This window comes from Silene latifolia, chromosome 1 (assembly GCF_048544455.1).
Source record: "Silene latifolia isolate original U9 population chromosome 1, ASM4854445v1, whole genome shotgun sequence".
NCBI lineage: Eukaryota > Viridiplantae > Streptophyta > Magnoliopsida > Caryophyllales > Caryophyllaceae > Silene > Silene latifolia.
Genome location: NC_133526.1, coordinates 174,682,427 through 174,689,133, shown reverse-complemented (window position 1 = coordinate 174,689,133; position 6,707 = coordinate 174,682,427). Strand labels below are relative to the sequence as shown.

Sequence of the window (6,707 nt, the reverse complement as noted above, 5' to 3'; positions counted from 1 at the left end):
AAGGTCAAGCTTGGCATTTGTCTCGACATTTGCATTAGAAGTGGTTTCCTTGGGATATCGGCCATTGCTCCTAAGCATATTGCCCCTTGAGCCATAATTGGCCTCCGAGTCCACCATCTTCTTGATTAGTGTCGTCCCTTCCTCATCACCCAAATGGTCGAATCCCCCTCCCGCGGAGGCAGTCATAATTTCTTTAGTTCTTGGCAACAAGGTTTGGAAGAAGGTTTGGGTGACATACCACTCCGGAATCCCGTGGTGAGGATAACTAGCGATAAGGTCTTGATATCTTTCCCATGCCTCACCCAAGGATTCTCCATCGTCTTGTTGGAAAGTGTGGATCTCGTTACAAAGCATGGAGGTCTTGGATAATGGATAGTACTTGGCCAAGAATGCCTTGGCTAAGGCGAGGCATCCCATGTCGTGAATGTGTCCGGAGGGTGGATATTCAACCACCGGCCCGCCTTATCCGTTAATGAGAATGGGAACAACATCATCCTTAGCATATCTTCGGATACCCCATTCTTTTTTATCATAGCGACCTTGTTTTTAAATTTCCTTAGATGAGCATGAGCATCTTCTTCAGTATGACCCCCGAACAAATCTTCTACTATCAACCCAACTTAGACGGGATGCATCTCAAAATTGTTGGGAGGCAAGGGGCCAAAGTTGATAGGGTTACAAGCATCATCATGGTTTGGACGGTTATGGTCACGTAAAGCCATTGGTGGTGGTGGATTGGGTATATGAGGGGGTGGTGATTAAGGTAGAGTTGGAATTTGGAAGTCGTGAAAAGGATTTTCTATTGGAGTCTCAATTGTGTTGTTTGGTTGTAGTTGGGTTGTGGTTTCAATGATTGGTAGTGTGGGTGAGTTTGATTGGTCTATGGTTGCTTGAGGAGAATTCCTAACTCTTGCAATAGTCCTTGTCCTTAAGGTTCGAAAGAGCCTCTCGGAGTCGGAGTTAAAGAGCAAAGCTTGATGGTTCCTCCTAGGCATGCACTCGATAAACCGTTAGTTTTCTAATGCTTTTACACACTGGGGAAAGGCAAAAATCCCACACTCTACAATGAAGCACACAACTACTAAAGCAAACAAGCAAGTGAACTAAGACTAAAGCTAAGACCCTTAAAAAACTAAATATAACCTAACGCCATCCCCGACAATGGTGCCATTTGATGAGTAAGGAATTCAAGTCGTCTTTTTCCTACTATCAAAACAAATTTATAAAGCTCGATACCTAACTAGTAAAGTTTGGTAAGTCGAGGTCGATCACAAGGATGGTGGGGGTTTCTATTCAATTTGATCAAGGTCTAATTTAGTCGAATAATAGAGGATTTGAAGTCTAAATAACTAATTTAAGCAACTAAAGCAATGACAAAACTAAGGTATGGAAAATTTATATTAAAGTTAGGGTAGTCGGGTTCCCCTAAGTGGGTAAAGGTAAACAAGAGTAAATAACCGGGTAAGGGTAGAGGTTAACTTAGGTAAGAGGTCCAATATCTTGGCCTCCCTAAAGAAAGACACATAAACTTCATCAAGTATCAATTCTCAACTTAATCAAGCTATCAAAACACCCTACAACTTTCATTAATAGAGAATTTAAGCCAACAATGAAGAAAGGTGAGAGCTTTCACTCACACAATTCCACAAACACCTTGTGTGCATGAATAAGTAAGCTAACAATTCTACCCAAAACCCAATTATTAATTACCCAAGTTATACCATTAATTTCCATTTAGGATCCCCCTAAACCCTAGGGGGTCACTACTCACACATCATATTCAAGCAAATGTAAAAAATTGGTGAAACACAAGTAAGCATGGTGGAAAACATAATATAAATTATAACAATAACAAAGAGAGAAATATAAATGTAAACAATTGAAATTAAGACAATAAGAGATGAGAAATTGTACCAACACAATAAGAGATTGAATCTTAGATTAATAAACAGAAGAATTTCTTCAAAATCTACTATTACAATTCAATACCCAAATGTAAACTATTGTATAATACTAGAACAATACTAAATAGCTAAATGATTGAGGTTTAATTAAGGAAAGATTAAGGTTTGATTAACAAAGTTTGAATAAAAATTAAGTGCTTGAAAATATCTAAGGTAGTGTGTTTAATGACTAAGAGAAGAGAGGTATTTATATGATCTCCAAAAATTAGGTTATAATTGAGGTTGGTGGGTGTGTTTCGTGTAGAGGAGCCCTCTAACGGCTGACCGGCTGTCGTTGCCCATACCAGCAACGAGATGTTGCTCATTTGAATCAATTCTTGAGTCTTCAATATCTGGGGGGGGGGGGGGGGGTGTCCCTGCCGGTTGACCGATTGCCGGCCCACTGGTAGGGAACTCCTCTTTCACTCCTTTACTTCATTTTTAAAGCTTGAGGAATGTCCCTGCCGGTTGTCGGCCTACCGGTAGGGAACTCCTCTTTCACTTCTCTTCTTCAGTTTTCAGCTTCTTCAGAATCTCTCTACCGGGAGGCCGGCTACCGGTGCCTCTGCCGATAACGAGATATCTGTCACTTTGGCACCAATTCCGTATTCAATTTTGACTAAGGCATAGGGGGGGCTCTCTGCCGGCTAGCCGGTTGTCGGCCTACCGGTAGAGAACTCTTTCTCAGCATACTCCTCATCTTTTCCTCCTTGCTTTGACTCGAATCTCTTTCTTTCTCGCTTCCTTCATCCAATTCCGGCTCATTCCTACACAAATGAGTAAAATAGTGAAAGCACGGGAGTAAGGGCACAAAATAGCGAGATGAGGCTCGTGAAGCGCCTCTAAATGAGCCAAAAAGCAAGGAAATAAAAAAGGAATGGTACAAAATTGGCACGTATCAACTACTTGTGCTCAACCGGTGTGGTGGAGGGGAGTAGGGGATGATAGTTGAGTCTTTCATAGCTATAGAGTGGATATGGCCACGTGGAGAGCTTCGACAAGCTATGAGTACGGTTTCATCACAGGTCGTTGGGGTGCAAACTATGGGAGCCAGCTTAACTCGGAGGGGTGATGGGTTGGTGGTGATGCTTATGCTGGGGCAGGTGCTGGAGCTGGGACATCAGGCACAGTGGAGGAGGACCAGATGGAGGAGGACATAGATGCAGAGCCATAAGTTGGTGCTTCATCTTATTTTATGTTGTTTTGTGGATCTTATTATGGATTTGGTTATTTATCTAGTACATGGACTTTTTATTGTGTGTTGTAATCCGGCCATAAGGCCAAGATTTATTTGCACTGACGTTTCGAGGATCGCTATTGTGGTTAGTGTATGGATTTTGGGTGACATTTGATGTCACGTAACTTGAGTTTACAAGTAAGGCAGGTTAAGTTTGGCAATTTTGAAGCAAATTGCATTCTGACCAGTGGATACTCGATCGAGTTGATCGGAGCCATTTGGTGTTCACAATTAAACATATGTGGTCGTTGGTCAATGGTCGATACAAAACATAATTTATACTTCACAAACAACTCTACAATTAGTAAAGAGGCAAGTAAAGGTCGGATCCCAAGGGACGGGTATTGAAATGAGAATTCTATTGTAACTAGTAGTGTCTAGGGGTGTCACAAATTGGGTTGATGTAGAAGGTTACTAAACTAAAATAACAATGAAAATAAACTAGCAAGATGAATAAAATAAGGGGTGTAAACAATTGATTAAAGGCACTAGGGTGTCATGGGTTCATAGGGGAATCATGGGATATGATCATACAAACATGTTCTCAAATTATAAGCAAGCAATTATTGTTGTGATGGATTGAGTTGGGTTATATCTTACAATCCTAGGAAAGTTTGGGTCCCGGAGCCGAATCGATTAGATTGTACAACACCTACAAGTCGACTTAATCTTTCCTACTCAACACATGCATGGTCTAACAAGACTCGAGTTGGGTTATGTCTTACAAGTCTCATTGAAAAGATAGGAGATGATAGTAAATGCAAGGATTCATAGGCTTAGCATTTCATCAAATATAACATGTGCATGTATTAAGATCAAAACAAGCAAGCAAATAAGATTATGAAAGCATATTAATTTAAGCATGAATCATTCCCCATGTTGGTTTCCCTAATCACCCATTAAACCCTAGCTAAGAGACTACTCACTCATTATCATATTGATCATGCTAGAAAGGTTGTCAATCATACTAACATAATGAAACATGATGAATAAATGAAAGTAATTAACAATAATTAAAAAGGGATTAAGAGATTATACCTACTAATGATTCCAAAATAATAATGCAAAGAATAATAGAAGAACTTGATGATTGATGGAAGGTTGTCAATCTCCCAATAAACCCAATAATCTTCTAATTACCCAAAATAAATGAAGAACAAGAGAGAGATTAAGAAACTAAAACTTGGGTTAAAACTTGATTAATACTTGATTACAATATTGAAGAGAGTTTTGATTGATATTAACTACACTAATTATTGATAAGAAGAACATGCTCCTCTAATTAGACTAATGGGGTATTTATAGTGAAAATTAGGGAGGATGCATTAGGGTTAACTAAGGGCTAAACTAGTAATTACACTTTTTAAGTTGAGCAAGGAGACTCCGGTATTCTCCGAGAGAAGGGCTTCTCTTATCGTGGCTTGAAGAATGAAAACGTCTTTGTCTTTGCAATCCGTGCGGATGGGAGTCGGGATGTGCGGATCTGGGAGAGAATCCGAGCGGATCCTTGGGCAAGACGCTCGGATTGGCGAGGGGGAATCCGAGCGGATTCCTTTGAGGGACGCTCGGATTGTGCTTGGGCGGACGGACGGATTGTATACAATCCGTTCGGATTGTCTGGCAGCATCTTTTCTTCCCTTTTCTTCATGGATTCCTTGGGGATTTCCTTGGGGACTCAAGGATCCTTTTCTCAACATTGCTTTTCTACTATGATATGTACAAAGGCCTTCTAGTCTTGTCTCTCCTTGATGCTTGGTCATTGAATACGATCAATTTAGCCTCGTTTTGCCATGAAAATGCAAGATTCTTACTCCTTTCCTACCAAGGGATCAAAATCTCAAAGAATATGCAAAACAAAGAACTAAAGATAAGAAATGACCCAAATAGGCACTAAAAAGCATGGAAACAATGGTAATTCGGGGGCTAAATATGCGCTAATTATGGTCGCATCAAATATCCCCAAACCGAACCTTTGCTCGTCCCGAGTAAAGAGGTGACAAAGACTAGGACCAATACTAACCTAACCTAATAATAATAGCCGATATGAGACAATTAGCGGGTCTCACTCCGCCCCTTCAACTCACAACAAGACAACCATGAGGTAGGATGCCTTCTTGCAAGGCAAGGTGGGTCTTGCCAAAATGGCGACACATCCAAACATTAAGCACACAAAAATCACATAATGGATGCATCTACAAAAAGAATAGCCACTTTCCTCATCTAAGTGGCGGAAATTATCTACAAGGGAAGCAATTCAAGGGTACACAATCCTTCATAGATGCAATTTGTTCAAACTACTAAGCCTAGAAGGATACCAATAAATCACCTCCAAAATGTGTCAAGCTAGGGTACCTTTGTCCTCAATCGTTAAATGCTTTTGTCAAGAGTAGACTCCCTATGGTGTTAGAAACACTGGAGGATCGCGGAATTCCCCTCTTGCCTAGACAAGAAGAAGGGTCGTCCCCTCTCTACCATGCACAAAAATGGATACGATGGATAAAGGGATCGATAGATATTTGAGTTTCATTTTGGGAGTTTGCTTTTGTTTTTGTTTTTCCCCCCAATTTCATTGGCATTTGACATTTGAGAACACTTTCTTTGCCATTTCTTTTGATTTTTGGCATTTCAATACTTGACAACTTTTTGCATTTCTTTTTGAACATTTTCAAAGTCACCCCAATTAGTAATGAGGGTGCCTTGTATTTGAAGCTTAGGAGTTCTATTTTTGCTCCTCTTTTCATTTGATGCATTTTTTTGCAAACTTTCTTTCACTTTTCATTTCATTGAACTCAAATTGATTTGTTTTTGTGCCCATTCCCTTTTGTTGACAAAAATGTGGTAGAACATGGATGAATGATAGAAGTATGCATGGTTTCAAGGGTCACCTTGGAATAAACGGTAGCCAAGGAGTTATCACACCACAAGGTACTCTTGACTCGGCCTTAATCCATGGGTCAAAGGATACTAGCATGACACATCCTAGGGTGTTTTACAAGTATTCTAACAAGCAAAGTCTTAAGAATAAAAAGCATCTACTAGGGCCTATATACACTTGTCAAGCTTCCCAAATAGACGGTTTCACAAAATTTTCTAACATGCAAACTACATGCCATGATGCAACTAACATATAAACATCCTAATGCAAATGATTCTACCAACTAATATGACATATAAACTAAATGCAAGTCCTAAGTTCACATTGTTTTTACCGCATCAATCAAAATAAAGCCACATAGTCATTAACATAAAGAGGAAAAAGGAGATTGGAAAGATCATACCATGCGGTCTTCAATATCCTCATGTCTCGGATGTGGCGTAGTCAATCAAAGTGAACAAGGATGAACAAACACAATATATACAATAATATATACAAAGGAAATGAACTTGTTTTTGGTTTTTCAATTTTTTCAATTTTTATGATTTTTGAAATTTTTCAATTTTTATGGGTTTTTGAATAAAAGTTAAGTGTTAGAATTCCCATCCCCACACTAACATGGGCATTGTCCTCAATGGCCAAAATGATGGAA

General features: G+C 39.6%; 1 non-coding gene across 1 annotated transcript; it reads left to right on the top strand.

Annotated features, from left to right (window-relative positions):
- The first annotated feature begins 247 nt into the window (after positions 1-247).
- On the top strand, positions 248-354 carry LOC141621179 (small nucleolar RNA R71). The gene has a single exon (XR_012532134.1). It is a non-coding gene; the product is annotated as a small nucleolar RNA R71 (small nucleolar RNA).
- The last annotated feature ends 6,353 nt before the right edge of the window (positions 355-6,707 follow it).